The sequence below is a fragment of the Anopheles ziemanni genome, chromosome 2 (genome assembly GCF_943734765.1).
Source record: "Anopheles ziemanni chromosome 2, idAnoZiCoDA_A2_x.2, whole genome shotgun sequence".
Lineage (NCBI taxonomy): Eukaryota > Metazoa > Arthropoda > Insecta > Diptera > Culicidae > Anopheles > Anopheles ziemanni.
In genome coordinates, this window is record NC_080705.1 from 53,915,639 (window position 1) to 53,935,176 (window position 19,538).

The 19,538-nt window shown below is 41.0% G+C and overlaps 1 pseudogene; it reads left to right on the plus strand.

The window, feature by feature from the left end:
• The window catches only part of LOC131293867 (uncharacterized), a 29,559-nt pseudogene extending 19,074 nt beyond the window's left edge, over positions 1-10,485 (plus strand).
• Positions 10,486-19,538: the final 9,053 nt, after the last annotated feature.

Below are 19,538 nucleotides of genomic sequence, written 5' to 3' on the forward strand. Positions count from 1 at the left end.
GCCCCACTATAGTCAACGGAGCAAAAACTGAAAGGCCCTTCGAAAATCTTATTTAATACGAAATTGATTAGTTTGATAGAGTGTTTAATATTTTTCAAACATAAACAAGATGTTCATTTATCTAACTATGAAAATTAGAGACTTTTTAATGAAAGGAATAGAAGAAAATAATGTTTTTCGCTTAAGGGGGGCGTCCTGCCCCACTTTACCTTATAAGCAGTCACGGGGTCAGCCCTGCGATTAGCACTGACCTCCGCAAGGAGATTAATAGCAAAGTAGATCGCGAAGAGCAAACGTGTAAAAGCACCACCCAGAGCACTTCCTCGAGAAACACCAAGTCGCTCGAATACCAGTACAGCAAGGCTCGACCGTTTATTAGAATGAAGTGTAACTTAGCACTAGCAACACGTGCGTTCTTAGTCGGAAAGAAACCGAACATTGCTACATGTACATAAATTACAACTAATTTTATTTACAGAATGTACAATGCAAATAGGTTTTTTGCATATTTCACTAGCTTTTCTTGTCGATCGTTTTAATTCACACAAGTAACAATTGCCTTTGTGTTTAATTCTACCCGCTGCATCACGAATTTCTTGTAGTGGTAAATTACTAGTTTGTTCAGCAAATGACGCAATTTCACCTAATATACTTTCGATGCCGCTACGTGGTCCAAAGTGTCGCATGATTTGCACATTCGAAGATCGTCTTTGAATTTCTTCTAATGCTAACTGTTCACTGAGTTGTTCCGTCCGTCTTCTATAGTGTGAACGCTCATGTCATTGACAAGTTCCTTTTTGACACTGATCGGTTACGCTCTCCGTGGCTAGTTTTGGGTTCATGTTTACACATAACGCCGTTGACGTTACAACTTCAATTTTGCTGATGACGTGAAAGAAAGTGTTATTTATAAGGAATGTTGCTGGTTCTTGTAGTTGATATGTCAAACCCTGTATTTTAATCACATGCATTTTATGACCGATCGTTACATTTTTTATCATTTACCTGGTTTGGAATAAAATCAACCAATCGTATGCAACGATTTCAATTTGTGAAAAACAGACTTGCAACAAGTTCTAGTGCTGAAATACAACTGATTGGGGATATCACTTGAGCAGCAATGTTCTGTTGAACGATTTGATACTATAACTTAGCAGTTCTTTCTTCGTCAGTGGTTCAGCGTGTATATGTATCCGCGTTTGGTAAGCAAGTCTTACCGGGCCGCTACACGAACCGAAAACTCCAACCGAGAACTCAAAAACCGTATAAGTTTACGTCAAAATCTTCTCGGTTCGTGTAGCCGCTTTTTGTGGTACCAATTCTGTGAGCCACGCTACACGAGCCGCAAACTCAAAACTTTGCGGCGCAACGAGGTTTTTGTTTTTGATTTTTCAGTTAACTCAAAAATCTTCCTTCAAAGCAAACAAGATCTTATTTCAATTCACACAAAAAGTAAAAGATGGATAATCTGATAATCTACCCTATCGCGGGTCATCGAGTTGAGTACCCAAAACTTGCAACAACGCAACAGGCGTATTGTGCGGAGGCAAGAAGATGGCAACCGTTTGCTGGACAATACTGTAGCAGAGCAAGCAAATGAAACTATAATTAACTTTCTTCGCATGAAGAAGGAAGATTTTGATGTTCTCAAGTTACATAAAAAGTGGTAGAATAAAATATTTTAATCTTTATCATTAAACTTTTTGAAACTTTTAGATTTTGGAATCAGTTGGTGGGCCGGACTTTGCGAACCCCTGATCTATAGTGAATTTATAATTGATATTCTAGCTATAAAATAACAAAATATTAACTAACCGTAACTACAAAAGAAACACGTAAATTTATCACCATATGTTCGTTTATTTTGTTTTTCAGATTTGTTATGTTTACATTTATTTCTTTTTCGTCTTCTTCTTCTGACGCATTTGAGTTTTCGGTTAGCTGCCAAAAACTTCTCGGGTGCAGTTTTCAGCTCACGGAGCTGAAAAGTTTTTGACATAAACTTCTCGGTTGTTCCCCTCTTCTCGCCGAGAAGTTTTTGAGTTTTCGGGTCGTGTAGCGGGGCTCTTATGGTTACCATTCCAATACTGAAAAAAAATAAACCATTCCCAAATGCAAACCCCCGTACAAAACGTATGGCTTACCCGGGTAGGCGGTTGTAGATTTAAGGGGTATAAATCTAAAAATGCTGTACAAAATACTTCGAATAAAAATAATAATTCCGTTTTAGGAAGAACGATAGAAAACATGTTGCTTGAGGCATTCCAGAAATTTCGAGTCGATACAATTGTTCAATTCGAAATAGGGGTGGATGGGGTAATACGCACCCCTTAAGGAAAACTATAAAATGTTCTATCAACTTGGCTCTTGATTGTTGATTTTATCACTGAATAGGATTCATAAAGGTTCAAACTAGTTACCAGTTCAGGAATGTTAGCTTTTTTCGCTTTTTCAATTTTTAATCGATCTGTATCTGGTTGAGGCAAAACGCACCTTTGCTAGGGGTAATACGCACCACAACAAAGGGGCAATACGCACCACAACAAAGGGGCAATACGCACCATAACAAAGAGGCAATACGCACCACAACAAAGAGGCAACATCCACCGTCAATTAAAGATAGTTTGTTTACAAACTGGTGCATTTTACCCCGACATATTGGGTGCATATTGCCCCCATTCATATTTGAACACATTTTCAACAAAAATATGAGTAAATCTGCATACTTTCCGAAATTTCCATGAACAGTCTCAAGCACTGATTCTTAATTCACTAAATTTCGTATTTCTCGTGGATAAATATCGGTTTTGCACTTAATATTCCTTAGCGGAATGGTACGTCACATTATAACAAAAACTGTCTGCGCTGAGAATGATTTTGTTTTGCGTTTATTTCTCGTTTCTGTTGATGTAGAGCTATCAAACTCACAGGGTGACCATATTTTAGTTTGTTCTTACAGGGAGACTACTTTTTACGCGTCCAAAACTCGTTTTTCAAGGGAAATGGGAAAGGGTGCGTATTGCCTCAGGGGTGCGTATTACCCCAGCCACCCCTAATTACAAAACAAAAGGGCAAAACTTACCTGGGTAGGCGGTTGTAGATCTGAAGGATTGTAAAATTTAGATGATTTTATCAAAAACTAGTGATCAAGCAAATCTTCAACAACATCTGCAGTACTTAAACTTAATGTGTGAAATGTTTCAGAAGCGACGGCTCAGTATTGGTCAAGTTTATAGTGTACACAGAACACCCCATACATAAAAAAAGCTAAAATATGTAGTATATTGAAAAACTACAATCCATCGCTTATCATCATGAAACAATAAGAGCCCTCGAAAACTCGCATATGCAATAGAGCAATTTCTTAAGAATATATAGACTGCCACGAAGGGAAATAAGGTAGCGTTGACACCGCTGACGGTTGTCAACAAACCGGTGAAGATTACATTGATTGTAAATCGGTGAATAAAATAGCCGAGCGGGCCGACGTCGACATACGGGAAACAACGCTGTCGGCACCACGGGAAAGACGTAGCGCTTTAAGTGTTAACCGCCCAGCCTATTTTATGAATTTTTTCGTTTACGCCACTCGGTCGGCAATTTCGTTCGATGTTTGTCACTAAGCACCGGTGAAACGAAGTGAAAAGAAAGAAACGAAGAGAGTGCATGAAAATGAAGCACACTGGCGGACCGACGCTGGCGGACTGACACAGGCGGACTGACACTGGCGGACCGACACTGACGGACCGACATTGGCGCACGGACATTGGCAGACTGACACTGGGGCACCGACATTGGCGAACTGACACTGATCGACCGACGCGACTCATGAATTCCTCAGTCCCTAGAGGCCGACGTGGCGTAAACGGAAACTTCGCCGTCAGTCCCCAGGGACTGACATGGGGGTTAACGTGTTAACGTGTTACATAGTATCATATGCAATCGATTACCAAAAACTTTAAAACGCATTGGTGATTAGAGTTGTGTAAACCAGATTCATGAATCTGAATGAATCTCTGCCTTCTAAACCGCTGTTTAAACATGGCTGGAATTCCCGGTGGCGGGAACGGAAAAAAGTAGCCCAGTTTCGACAAAATATCCAGCGGGAACGAGCTTATTCGTCCGATCTGTCAAAGTAAAGCTTTGTTTACGTTTTAGTTTGTTTACGTGATTTAAATTGGCGGAAGGTAAAAGTGGAATTGTGAATCATTATCAAATATAAAGTTTATGAATGGTGTTGTTGAGTTCCTCCGCCAAAATTTTGCGTAGAAGACTACTCGCATTTTGGTTTCTCTCCAACAACATCGGCCGCATCTATATACGTTGCCTATACCGACGTTGTTGTAGCAAGCGAATGAAACTTTTCATGAAACGTTTCAATTAAGCAACTGCGTCTGTTCGCGCCAGGTCGTAGTTTCCCTTTTTCTAAACATAGCTGGAACGAAATCCGTTTTTTTTATATGCCATATAGCGGGATTCCCGCTGGCTGGCGGAAATATTCGTGCGATTCCCGCTGTGTCTAGCCGTCGCTTAAGGGATTCATGAATCTTTCGTCGAGAGACTCATGAATCCTAAAGACACACCAAATGATGAAAAGTCACCAGCCAAAAATGGATGAGGGACCCCCGTTTTTTTTTTTGTCGCATTGTCCACGCCTATGAAAGAATCGTGGAGATCCGTGACAGATCCATGAAAGATTCATGAAGATTCATTAAGGCTTCGACCCGACCAACATTCCGCTATGAAAAATTATCGCTACTTTTCTGTGGAGTCCCTACAGACAGTTTGAATGAACTTAGACCTGCCCCCGTGTATCGGAGCGGGACGCAGCGACTGACTGATGCTCTGTCGAGGGTGCGTGGATACAAGCAGGTGTGAAACTCTCAGAGTGCGCAATACACTCCCCGGCTTGCAAAAAAACGAGAGAGAAAGTGCTCTTTCTGTTCCAACTTACGAAAGTACTACTTTTTCGGGCTAGAGTGAGCTTTTACAGATTGCTCTCTGGAAATACTCTCTCGCTTGCTTACGCTCTTTCTACCGGTTCGCGCTTTACGCGCTCGTTTCTTTCGTTATTTTGGGTATACCAGTAGGCAAAAAAAACAAAAGAATGCATTTTGTTTTGAATTTTTATCCGTTTATACAATCGGATAGCCAAAACATATTTGGAAATGCACATTTAACCGTGTTGTTGCCAGTTTTTTTCCACTACTTCCGCTGGAGTAAATTCCAGTACGGATCTTCAATCCAACGTCCTGGGCCTTCGTAAGCTAATCTGGAGATGACCATTTGTCCTTTTTTCTGAAAACACCAACACAAAATCACAAGTTTTTACTGCTCAAAACGCGCGACCGAACTGTAAGTTCACAGACTGCACAAGTTAGACTGCGCTGCAAAGCCTGCTTTGGCAGTTTTTTACTCGCGCCGATCGGCCAAAAGTACGCTGTGCATGTGTACTTCTCCCGCACAATTCAACTCGTCGTACGATTCTCTCTCGTGCAGGAAAACTTTGGCTCACCTCACCTCGCCTACGAAAGTACACTCTCTTTGCTTGCCGGGTCCATACAATTACACTTTCTCCACCGTACAACAGCAGTGCACCCGGTAAGCAAAGAGAGTGTACTTTCGTAGGCGAGGAGTATGTTGCGGTAGGCTGAAAGGTGGGGAAGCGCGGTGAGGTGAGCAAAAGTTTGCCTGTACGAGAGAGAATCAAACGATGAGTTGAATTGTGCGGGAGAAATACAGATGAACAGCGTACTTTTGGTCCATCGGCGCGAGTAATAAACTGCCAAAGCAGGCTTTGCAGCGCAGTCTAATTTTCTAACTTGTCCAGTCTGTGAACTTACCTTTAGCGCGCCTTTCTCAATCAAGAGCGCCGGTCTAGTGGTTAGCGTACACAGACCGGAGTTGGAGAGGATGGGTTCGAATCCCGCTGTGTGCTCGAGGCATGAGAGTGCCCGGCAAGCAAAGAGAGTGTACTTTCGTAGGTAAGGAGTGGGTTGCTGCGGCAGGCTGAAAGGTGGAGAAGCGCGGTGAGGTGAGCAAAGTTTGCATGCACGAGAGAGAATCAAACAAAATATTCAATTTTGTGAGAGAAACATCATCGCACCGAGCGAACAATGCAATCCGTCTCGCTTTGGCTACCTAGCAGATGATCGTCCTTTTCTAACCAACGGTAAGGGCAAGTCTTCATTTAATTCCAACGGTATTGCGTGTGATGTAAAACATTGTGGAGTGTTGGTGCATTTTGATATGTTTAGTTTTATGATATGACCGCGTAGGCCGTCTGAAGGTAAGTAAACGAAATTTATCGTAAAGTAAGTAAATTGATTTCGATAAAAGTTACGCATGCCGGCGCGGGAACAGCAAATTTCATATCAAATTTGAAAAATGTCCACCTGTAAGCATTAGTAAGCACTGCCCCGGGGCACTAATTCTGTCAATTTACAACAAAAATGTACAGCTGGTAAAAATTATACAGTCTGACATGAAAGTATCCGTACAGTCACCAATTTTAACTTTAAGCCTAGTTATCTCAGCGACTACGTGACCTAGGACAATCATTTAAACGACATCTCGTAGATAAACTTCTATTCTATCCAATGAGGTCTTAACATTTCGAAAAAGTAACTTGTAGGTCACTTTGTTCTATAGAAACCCCAAAAAAGGCTCAAAATCGATGACAAAAAAGTATCCGTACACCCACCTTTCTTGACGAAAAACACCGGTTTGGTAGGGTTCTAGTAGGCAAAATATTAACCTAGTCATTATTTAGAGTTATCAAGTGTCTAAAAGTATAGCGGCAACAACTTTATATCATCATTCAACGTGAAATGGCCGGTGAAACTAGGCAAACAGCTGCAACCAATAGAGAACTATCTTTTTCATGTGAAGTAAAGGGAACCTAACTTGGCAAGTTGATGAACCCTGTGAAAAGTCTCATGCTAAGTCTCAGGAACTTATAATTTGTCGAATTAATCAGGATGCAACTAGACTAAACCCTGCAAACAGACATCTTTCGTGGTTACTCAATCGCTATGTGAGGGTGATTGCTCGAAAAGCTGTTAAGTTCTCCAAACTTCGAGTTCTCAAACATGACGAACGAAGTGTCTAGATCACCAATCATATGATTTGGATTTCAACTCTTAAGAAGGTTTTTTGGAAATAACAATTACATTGCATTATTGTAAGTTGCAAACTTTTCATTTCCTACGAAAGAATAAGATAGACTGGGGATTTGCAAATCGCTGTATTTTGATGCCATTGGCGTGTAGGCACAGTGTTTTATATACTATATACAGACTTCATACAGACAAAATTAAGCAAGTTTGGCCAAAAAACGAATAACAATAGACACCAGACGTCGAACTCAACCATCATTACGAGCAACGTTGTTCCAACTATAAAACACAGTAGTTGAGAGTTTGTGTTATGGTGTTCCAAGGCCATTAATCGAACTGGAAATATTGAATTAAGTATGAATCATCTGTGGGACATAGTCTACTTCGCCCATTTTGTCACTTGGACAAGCCATGGCTAGGTTAAATTTTAAATGTTCAATAATATGCTCAGAGATAAAATAACGATCCCAAGAATAAGCCATGTATTGTCCAAGAATTACCACTTTATGAGACCGTACAAGTGTTGACGATACTCCCAAAGTCTCCGGAATCGATCTCTATACAACATTTGTCGAAAGACGCCTAGATTTACCATGAACGGGACATTATCTTGATCTTAGTAGACCCCTTTAGAAACATTATAGAAATCGGATCAAATTTCCAGCATCTTTCGAAAAAAAGCTGGTAGAAATGATGCCTTGGCACTTGTAGGCTATTATTGAGGCAAGTGGCATTGATTGTAACATATTGGCACATCAGGTACCGATGGTACATCATAAATACTCATCATGTACGGATACTTTTTTGTCATCGATTTTGAGCCTTTTTTAGGGTTTCTATAGAACAAAGTGACCTACAAGTAACTTTTCCGAAATGTTAAGTACTCATTGGATAGAATAGAAGTTTATCTACGATATGTCGTTTAAATGGTTGTCCTAGGTCATGTAATCGATGAGATAACTAGGCTTAAAGTTGAAATTGGTGACTGTACGGATACTTTCTTGTCAGACTGTACGTGTCGCGGAACGGTTAATGGAGCGGTTTACAGTGAAACAACGGTTACCATGGTTACCGTACCAGTACAGAACGGATGCTCTTGAAAGAGAATTATTTGGGGAAAGCAGCTCATCAGGACCAAGGAGCTCACCAGGCCCAAGCAGCATCGAATTTGAAACGCTTGAAGATGTATCCACATCTAATGAGGAAACCACAGATGAAGAATCAGTTGCAGATGAATCTACAAATTATATCCAAAGAAATTGGATCAACATCGACGATCGAGGATGAAGAAGACTTCATGGAGCCAGTGGAACCAAAAAGTGGCGAAGGGAGGATATTAGACTGGGCCTTGGAAACTAATCAGAAGCTCTGGCCACTAACTAAGTTATAAAAAATTCTGCGCGACGTCACTGATTTAAAGCTGCCAAAAGATTCGCGTACATTTTTGAAAACAAAGCAGTGCGATAAAGAGATCGTCAAAATCGAGGGAGGTGAACTTTGGAATGCAGGAGTCCGAAAAGTTTTTTTTCGATAAGTGAAGAAACAATAATATTTTCACTATTCTATAAGATGATCAAATATTTATCAAATTGTGGTTTATCCTGCTTTCCAGTTATGTTCAGCCATCGGTGAACATCTTTTCGTTAAACTTTTCGATCGATGGTTTGCCTCTCTTCGACTGTGACCCAAAGCAGTTTTGGCCTATTTTAATGACTGTAAATGAATTGCCTGAAATTCCTGTCCTGATGGTTGCAAATTATTGTGGAACATCTAAACCAAAAAGTATGAAACAATATCTACGGCCACTTGTAAACGAACTGAACCAATTAATAGACTCAGGGATTAAAATAGGGAATAAGTTGATCCGAATTCTTGTTCGAAGTTTCATCGCTGATGCCCCAGCTCGAGCATTTATAAAACGTTAAAGTTGGTTGTTAGATTGTCAAAGTTTGTAGAATATTGCATTTATAATTTTATGTCATTTACATTTATTTTTTAGGTGTTACCTATTTCAACGGCAAAAAAGGATCACAGAAATGTACCGTTCAAGGTCTCTACCACGACGTTGGTAGATTAGTTTATTTTCCTGGCGTTGATGCCCACCCCAGGACAGATGAGGAGTATATTGAGCATCATAGAGAAAAAACGCCACTACATGATCTGAAAAACGTGGATATGATCAAGGACTTTGTTGTGGCGGATCGTCTGCATCTATTGGATTTTGGAGTAACCCGTACTATGCTGCAGGGTTTAAAATCAGGAAAATGGGGATACAAGGCAATTGGTCCACCGAGACATGCCAAAGGGTGACCAATATTCTTTCGAATGTGGAAATTCCTGCCGAATTTCACCGTAAACTTCATAATGTAAATTTGCTTGGTGATTGGAAAGCTAGTGAATATAAAATGTGTTTACACCATGCTAGTTTCGTAGCACTGAAAAGTGTGTTAACGGATAGGGAATATAATCATTTTATGCTGTATTTTACAGCAATTACACTATTAAGCTCCAATTATTATAAATGCCATTGGCCGGAGGGTAACCAAATTCTGAAAAAGTTTGTGCAACAGTTTGGCGTTCTATACGGAGAACATCGTTTAACTAGCAATGTACATAATTTATTACATGTGTAGGATGATGTTTGTCGCTTCCCAACTGACGGCGACATGCAACATTGCCCCGTTTCCACAGATTCCTACCCCCGCGAGTCCAGAACTGTCAGCTTTCTCTTGCACACTTTGTCTTCCCAACTGACTGCGACATGCAACATTGGCCCGTTTCCACAGATTCCTACCCCCGCGAGTCCAGAACTGTCAGCTTTCTCTTGCACTCCTTGTCTTCCTACTCGTTCTAATGATGAACCGGTGTGCTAGGGGAGAAGTCACATCTGCCCTTTCACATCTTCCCTTTCAGTCTGACACATTGCAATAGCGGAACCTATCATGTAGCATTCCCACACTGCACAGCGACCCGCAAATGTGTTCGTGCACTTCATGTCGGTCAATCATGTACAGAATAAAAAGTACGTTTGTATGAATGCCATCACGCACAAACTGCCAATAGCGACGCGGTAAAGTTTTCAGTCTTCAAAACATCTAGCGCCAGAACAGTCGTGTTGAAAAGTGTAAAGTGTTTTTCCAAAGTTCATGGTGCCCAATGGGAAGCTTAAAGGAGAAAAAGTGCATCCATCAACAAGTCCGCGACGGCGTCAGCTCATGAACGATCTGGTCCGTAAAACGGATGAGAAGTTTGATCGTTTGGAAGCATCTTGGAATCGGTAAGTAAACAGTGTGATAGAGCAACATCATGACCGTTAAAAGCGATTCGTTAATTCCTTTCCTTTGTTTGTTTCGTTCAACAGAAATAACACCGGAGGAAGAAGCCGCCCTTAGTGTTCCGGGAGTGTAGCAGAGTGTAGAAGTAGAGTCCGAATTTAATGAAGAATAGAAATTTCCGCGTCGACGGATTGCGCAGAACACAACACTGTTTTCTCATTTGATATCCGAAACGCATTGTATAAATGTGTGCATGCCAATATGGTGAAATAACACGCACACCTTCATAACCCCCTGTTTGACACTAACACCACCACCAAATAACCGATTGAATGTTGCACCCCACCCCCTTTTTTGGTGCAACACTTTGTCTTGTTATCCATCAAAAAAATTAACTAACAACATGAAAACAATATGTTAACAAGATAAAATCCACCAGTTGGGTTCCTTCTCGTTCTAATGATGAACCGCCTAAGTGTAACTTCCCAACTGGCGGATTTTATCTTGTTAACATATTGTTTTCATGTTGTTAGTTAATTTTTTTGATGGATAACAAGACAAAGTGTTGCACCAAAAAAGGGGGTGGGGTGCAACATTCAATCGGTTATTTTGTGGTAGTGTTAGTGTCAAACAGGGGGTTATGAAGGTGTGCGTGTTATTTCACCATATTGGCATGCACACATTTATATAATGCGTTTCGGATATCAAATGAGAAAACAGTGTTGTGTTCTGCGCAATCCGTCGACGCGGAAATTTCTATTCTTTATTAAATTTGAACTCTACTCCTACACTCTGCTCTCCCGGAACATTATGGGCGGCTTCTTCCTCTGGTGTTATTTCTGTTGAACGAAACAAACAAAGAAAAGGAATTAACGAATCGCTGTTTTAACGGTCATGATGTTGCTCTATCACACTGTTTACTTACCGATTCCAAGATCCTTCCAAACGATCAAACTTCTCATCCGTTTTACGGACCAGATCGTCCATGAACTGACGCCGTCGCGGACTTGTTGATGGATGCACTTTTTCTTCTTTAAGTTTCCCATTGGGCACCATGAACTTTGGAAAAACACTTCACACTTTTCAACACGACTGTTCTGGCGCTAGTTGTTTTGAAGACTGAAAACTTCACCGCGTCGCGATTGACAGTCGGTGCGTGATGGCATTCATACAAACGCCCTTTTTTATTCTGTACATGATTGACCGACATGAAGTGCACCAACACACACACGGGTTACTGTGCAGTATGGGAATGCTACACGATCGGTTCCGCTATTGCAATGTGCCAGACTGAAAGGGAAGATGTGAAAGGGCAGATATGACTTCCCCCCTAGCACACCGGTTCATCGTTAGAACGAGTGGGAAGACAAAGTGTGCAAGAGAAAGCTGACAGTACTGGACTTAAGGGGGTTGGAATGTGGGGAAACGGGGCAATGTTGCATGTCACCGTCAGTTGGGTTAGCACTAGCTACACGCGCGAACGTTTATAGGAAAGTATCCGAACTTTGCATCATTAAGTATTAAACTAGGTTTTTTAGGCCAGGTACCTGGCCCGTCGGCAGTCTCTGGTTCCCCTACCGCATTTTTGATGGTTCCATGTCGTCCCGTTATGGTTTCAATTGTATCGGCAATTGCAGAACGGTAAGGGGGTTTAAAATACGTATTGCGGGACCATCGATAAGATACGAAGTAAGCTGACCGTCTCCCTGTTCGACCTTAGCCAGATCTTGGCGCACAGGATGTCTCCCTTTGACTGTAGCCCCCATCGATATAAATGTAAAATTACAGTTATATCGAAAAATGTTACCAAATACCAAATCAAACGTGTTTATCAAACAGCCCGGTTAGTAGGAGGTTTTTCAAAGACATGTACTTAAACCGAATTACAGCATATTGTACCAGTTTCTGTGCTACGCAGTACATGCAAGCCTACGCATGTCCTGTGGTTATGCCACTTTTTAAAGTGTGGGTCGAACATGAACCACAAAGCAACCTTTGCAAACGGTAAAATATTGTCAGTCTGACACTAACTGACTAACTACAGTTGTCAAAATCTGCGCAAATTTGTTTCTCGGTCATCGAGTTAAAAAAGGAGTAGGCTAAAATGTGTGCACCTAGTATTGATACCAAGTGGATGGAAAAGAGTTGTTTGTGATGATGTTCAATGTTTGTTGATAAGATTTCGGTGGACACATTACCTCTCTGCTATTGTTTTACAGTTAAGCACTCAAATCATGAATGCGCTTTCATTTGGATCGGCTCACGAATAGTAGCGGCGACACGAAACGAAAAAAAAATGACAGCAAAACTGACATTTGCTCGTGTTTTATCAGGCTTTTGCGTCCCGTGTAAACTGAGCATAACACTCCTGCTACGCATGATAATCCATATTATTGTGATGCGATGAGGGGCACATCCTTCTCTCCCTGTGCCATCAGTGCCGCATACGCTGCACGTTCTGTGGCTCACTATTCCCCCCATCGATTTTTTCTTTCTTTTGTTTGTAATGGAGAATCCTTCCATGTGTGTGATGATTCATAAAAGGCGCGAAGTAGCAGCTCGACGGCCGGCACACTCTGCCGCTTGCTATCCCCCACCTTCTGTGTTTCGCGGAAGGAACTATCTCCCTTTTCTTGCCTTGTTCGTTTCGCGGAAGGTAAAGTTACCTGCTCGCACAACTGCAGTCTCGGATCGGTCCACCGTATGCTCTGCCGCGGATAGCGATCCCCACTGCTCACGTTCTTGTTTTGTTTTCTTGTAGTGGTAGATCCGTTAACACATGCATAGAGATGCGAGTTTGAATCAACTGGATGCGTTGTAAGCTAATCCTGTATGCGAGCGCAATTGTTCTCACTCCTTCTCACATAATCGCTAAGTCAGCTTAGACATACCGTCCTATGCCGCTCATTTTCTGTCTCTTTCTTTTCCCTATCTCTCTCTCATTCTCTCTCTCGCTCTCTAAATTTTGCTCTTTTTATCTTTTTCGCTTTCTCAACTTCGTTCTCTTTCTCTCTTTCTTATCTCATCTCTCTTCCTCTCTTTCTCTTTCTTTCTCTCTCTCTCTCTCTTTCTCTCTTTCGCTCTATCTCTATATCTCTCCCACTTCTCATCCCGCTCTTTATTTGTTTACCACTCTTTGTCCCCAACTTTCCCATCTCCCATGTCCCATCTCCCATGTCCCATCTTCCATCTCCCATCTTCCATCCCTCATCAACAATCTCTCTTCTCTCCATCGTACTCTTTCTTAATTTGCCTACCACATCTCCCATCGCATTCACACTGTCTCTTTCTCTTTACCTCTCTCTTTCTATTTATCTCTCTCTCTCTCTGGCTATATCTATCCCTATCCCTATGCCTCGCCTTGTCATACTTTCCATTGTTGTCTCTCTGTTCCCCACTATGTCTGCCTCTATCTTTACCGTATGTCTCTCTCTTTCTCTCTCATTTTCTCGTTATACCTCTCCCTATTTCTTTCTCTCACTCTTACACACACTAACAGCACAAAATTCCAACAACAACGCACAGAAGGGTCGGTTTTGCTTAACAGGCCCATTTTTCTGATTTTGAATTAGTAGCGACAATGAATCAGGCATCGATCGAATAAGGGTTACTTTTCGCGCGCGTGTTTATTGGGCCATGGTCGACCCTCGGAAGGAAAATTATTATATAGGATGCGTTTTGTCCGATTCGATGATGCGAATACTCATGCCCAGCGCATTGAAGATGACAAAGCTGCTCCGATACGCCATATATGGGCTATACTAAATAGTAATTTGGCAAAAAATTATAAACCATCGGAGTACTTAGCAGTCGGCGAGCAGCTTTTCCCGTACCGTGGACGAACCAGGTTTACACAATACATACTTTACAAATCAGCCAAATATGGGATTAAAGTCTGGTGGATTTGTGACGCTGTGAATTCGTATCCTCTCAATGGCTAGATTTACACTGGGAAATCGAATGCTGGCCGTGGAAAGAACGTTGGGAAGAGAATTGTTAAGGATTTAGTCGCTTCTTATAAAGGGTCAGAAACGTAACAATGGATTTTTTTTTCACTTCGTTGCCATTAGCCAAATGTTTACTGTCCTGGACCCTAACCATTGTTGGTACTTTGGAAAAAATAAGCCATTTATACCACCTTCCATGATAGGTTTGAAACAACGTGAAGAATTATCTACTTTGTTCGGCTTCAATGAAAAATTTCCCATGTGCAGCTACATGCCAAAAAAGAAAAAACCGTGATCATGCTATCCTCAATGCACCTGGAATCGAAAATTGGTGATGGAGAATAGAAAAAAACAGAAATAATTGAATGACTGGTCAAAAGCTGGAGTGGACATCATGGACAGTATGCTTGGTAGATATACTACAAAAGATCTATTCAAAGTCGCTTGATTTGCATCTTATATATTACATTATATTATGAAAACAACAAATCAATAAAGCAGTACATGTGAGCAGTGCACAATTTTATTTGCGAATACGTATATGTGGAATAAAATGTTTTATAGTATAAAAACTATATTCTATCTACTTCTGCATTGTTTATAATTAAAATTGCTAAAAGTCCTGAAAGACAATACAATTTATTATATTTGATGTATTCAGAAGACAAATTACAGGCATTCCCGGATAAACGGTATATTATTGTCCATAAACCAAGCATTCATACCTAAGTGATGTGATGGGTACCCGGGTACCCGGTTATTGTATGGAGGAAGTTTTGTTTAATCACTTATAACTATTATTGAGTTGTTAAGTACTATGCACGGTGTTGCAAATTAAGTGCAAAAAGCTTTCATTTCTGGGGATCTAAAGTGGCGTAAAACGATTCGGAAGAAAAGTTACAAAATTCTCCCATGGAAGCTGAAATGGGTACCCGGGTACCCGGTTATTGATCGGACGGTTAAGAAAGAAGCAGTCGACGTACTTCGCACATTTGAGATCGTCACTAGAGAAATTTCCGCCGAAAAAAATGTTACGATTTCAAAGACGAAAGTAGTAATCATAATATTGCTTATTGGGATGCTTAAAGAAGAAAACTTATCAAACAAAACGAATGAAGTGAGAAATCAGTAGACTGTTTGACCAATAATTTAAGCAAAAGATTTACTTATTTAAATAGAAGAACTATTGCATTAGCTACTATGTTAGACCCTAGATTTTAAAAGAAGGGCTTGGAAAGTGATGATGAATATGATGAAGCAGTTGGAATGTTATTATTAGAAATTGATAAATTAGAAGACGAAATGAAAATCAGCTTAGATACAGATGGGGATGGCCAAACTGAAGTAGATATGGGCAAAGCCACACCTGAAGGCGTGGCGAGTATATGGCAAAAATTTGATGGGAACGTATCCTCGCAGGTCGTGCCTCAACCTCGATCATAAAAAAAAGAGCTTGTAGACTATTTAGCTGCCCCTTTAATAAATTGAAATGATGATCCAATAGAATGGTGGAAGTTGGAAAAAAAAGTTTTCCAAACTTGTACCAAGTAATGATACGCATGCTTTGCATCGTCAGTGCCGAGTGAGCGAGTGTTCTCAAAGGCAGGAGACGTAGAAACAAAAAAAAGAAACAGTTTGACAACAAGCAAATTAGCAAAATTATTGTTTATCAAACATAATTTGGAGTGAATATTATTACCCTGTTGGGGGAGCCCATGGCGCAGCGGTAGCGCGAGGAAACACCACACCACAGGTGTGCGCGCGGCATGCGCGCGGTTCCGGAAGCGGGGGCAGGCAGCCATCGACGCGGAGGGGGGTAAAAAAAATTGCGGCAAACATGGTAAGCTAAACTTTGTAGAAGAAAATTTTTTTTTAATGCTTGACATAAATTTGACAAAAATTCCTTTCCAATTCCCTCAGAAACTGTCAAATTTACCTCGAACACCCTGTATATATTGAATTGTAGAATGAACGTGTGCATGACTAAATCCCTTATCGAGCAAACATAATATCATTGAAAATTATACACCTTATCCAAGTGGTTCCTAAGAAACTGCCAACCAATTTTGTATTGTTAAATTCTTGGATAATTTTGCACATTTCTGTGCAGTTTTTTGCACACTTGTTCAATCGAACTTTTTGCATACTGTTTTTGAATCGAAAAGGTGTTGCTCAAAAAATTTGAGATGTTGTATGACTGTATGACACTTTACTGTGGTACCACAAATGCACAGCACAGTAAATTGTGTATGGTACCACAGTACGGCACATCAAAAAGTGTTACTTGACCCAACACTACTTGTACCCCTAAATGATTAGTAGCAACTGACCTAAATAATTTCAAAATATTAGTGTGTGAATTTAATTTAATCCTATTATTGTTCCTGCCTTCCCAGTTGCATTGCGTAAAAAAATGTTTTTCGAATAATAAATCTAGTGCTGTGTGCTTTCGTTGATCCGCATATTGCGAATCTATTTCTGCGTCTAATCGTTGAACGATGCTGTAGAAATAGTATTCGTCTCCCAATTTGCTTTCCAAATTGCACAACTGCAACGCTTGTGCATTTAAACGAATGTTTTTCATTGAGATCAGTATTTTACATACTTCCCGTAGTAAAACAATCATTTCCCCATTGCGCACTATAGCTTTTTTTTTATTTCGTTGGCAGGCCGAACAGCACGTATGACCTGAACATGGTTTCGCATCATCACCAAATGTAGCAGCGTCTTCATCAATGGAAGAAAATGATTTTGGCGCATTTTTGTATAAGCACAAATACCATGAAGAAATTCTGGTATATAAACGGAATCTATTTTTAAATAAATTTAGTGTTAACTCAAACTCCGACTAGAGTAACCTCGTTGGTTGTTATCTGTTCTCACTCACTGCAGTATCCGAAAGCTCGAAGCACCCAGTCTCCCTTTTCAAAGTATAGGCCTCCACCACACGCAGAGGCAACTAGCTGGAAAGTAATAGAGATCCAGATACTTCGGCAATTTGCCGGCAGAACAACGTAACTTCCCGTTGCACACCGATAAGCAACCAAGGAGGTCTTCCTTCGAGGGACATACTTGGTTAGACGTGCAGTAACACTTTATGAGATGTTAACACGTTAAGCGCTATGCGCAATTTGCACTGCTTTTCGTTCTGCCAGCGATTCGTAGAAACGCCGGCCTACGTAACGGGCTCTGTCGGTCCATGCAGACGCCGACTTACGGGAAAGAACACTGTTGGCCCCACGGGACCGACGTAGCGCTTAACGTGTTAATGTCGTACCGTTAAATTCACATAGGATATACCAGAACCGTTAATCAACACATTACATTACTTAATTTATTTGTAAATGGCTTACGTCGGCTAAAAACATGCCTTTGCATCTTACCCCACTTTCCCCTACTTACCGGCAACTAAATCACTCACACAAGTACACAGAAAATTATGAATTTTAATTTACCATGCGAATCAGCCTTTACCGAAGGAAGGCAAGTCGAAACTATTTCACACAGTTGCTTGCCTGGACGAATAACGTGGAGACGAGAGACAGCAAGAAGAACAAAAGCCCGCTTATCAGTCCGGCGCTGAATACCGGGCAGCTAATCCGGGCGACACAAACTTTCAGAATACACAACAAGCACCAAAGTTCAGTGTGCTGTGCGCACACGCACTAGCACCACTTCATACGCAGTGCGCACTTCAAGAGCATGAATCTTTCACGGGTCTGTCACGAATCTCCTCGATTCTTTCATTGCCGCGGATCATGCGACCAAAGAACACTTCAGGCGCTGTGCTGTGCTGTGCACACAGTAAGGTGTGTGGTGCGCACAGTGCGCACAATCGCACTTTCCCCAACACTAAACACAACACTTCGACGCTGCACAACACTTTTACGATTGCCCGGAGGACTAAGTTTACCCGAGCCAGGCTGGCTGATACTTCGCCTATTGCATCAATTATATACGCATCCGTTACGTTCGGAGGTTCGGAGCGAACTGAAATATATTCAGCCTGCAGCAAGTAAAATTTGACGTTCGAAAAATGAGACGGTCTACTGTCTTTTCAAAAGCCTATAGCATTCTCGGAACCGAATATTGACCTTCAACGTGTACATTTCTTTCCATCAACTCTTCCACTATGTAACTAAATTGAAAACGGAATCAAAATCGACTGTTTCACTGAGATACGGCCCAAAATGTGCGCGAAGACCCAAAAAGCGGACACGCAAGTAAAATCGGACAGGAAGGCTTCTTTGCCGGTTGGTGCACTTTAAGTGGCCGCATGCCGTTGTACCTGCACATTTATAAGTTGGCCATTATTGTTCATTTTATAGGTACCCAAATTATAAAAGTACTGTATAAGTACTCAAATTATAGTAGTATTGTATAGGTACGCAAATTATAATTAAAAAACCCATAAAAAACAACAATACGCTGAAGTGTATGCAAATCAAGATCGTTACCGAGGTGCCACACGTCTTCAAATGCTGAACAAAAAACCAAAGTGGTGCTATTTTTATTTCTTCCCCGTTTTCATGAATTATTGGGTTTTAACGTTATTAGTCCTCATTAATACGAACGTAATCCTCTGGAAAGTTGTTAAACTGATTGTTATAACGTACCAAACTCGAAATTATGGAAATTTATGAAAAATTGTAAGAAAAAACAGGGTGGTGCTATTCTTGTTTCCTCCAGTGTATATCACTCGGGGTCCACACTACAGCGCGACATCCCGTCACGAAACGCGACTTTGCCTGACAGGCGACCGAACTCTATACAAGAAAAGTGTCGCATAAATCACGCTAGTCGATGCCTAGTGTAGAAACAGCGAAAAACGCGACGTCGCGCTGGCTCTTGTCAAATGTCAAAGCGAAACGAAAACAAACCGACAGCTGGACAAAACGTAAACAAGCCGAAACACAAACGCGAACGAAACGAGCAACATTTTCCACGAAACATCGGATTTTTCGTTTTATTGCTTATTTCTAGCCTTCACAAATCTAATTCAATTATGAAACGCAGTTTTAATTGATATTTTTACCAAAGTTTTTTCGGGTGCCGAAACGTAAACAAACTGCTCTTAAAGAAGTAGGAGATGACGGAAAAATATATACCTCCTACGGTGGTGCAAAATATCGTCGTTGTTTTTTGGTTGTTTTCACAGTGAATTTCAAATGTAGAAGTGTCAACTCACTCAGGGTGCA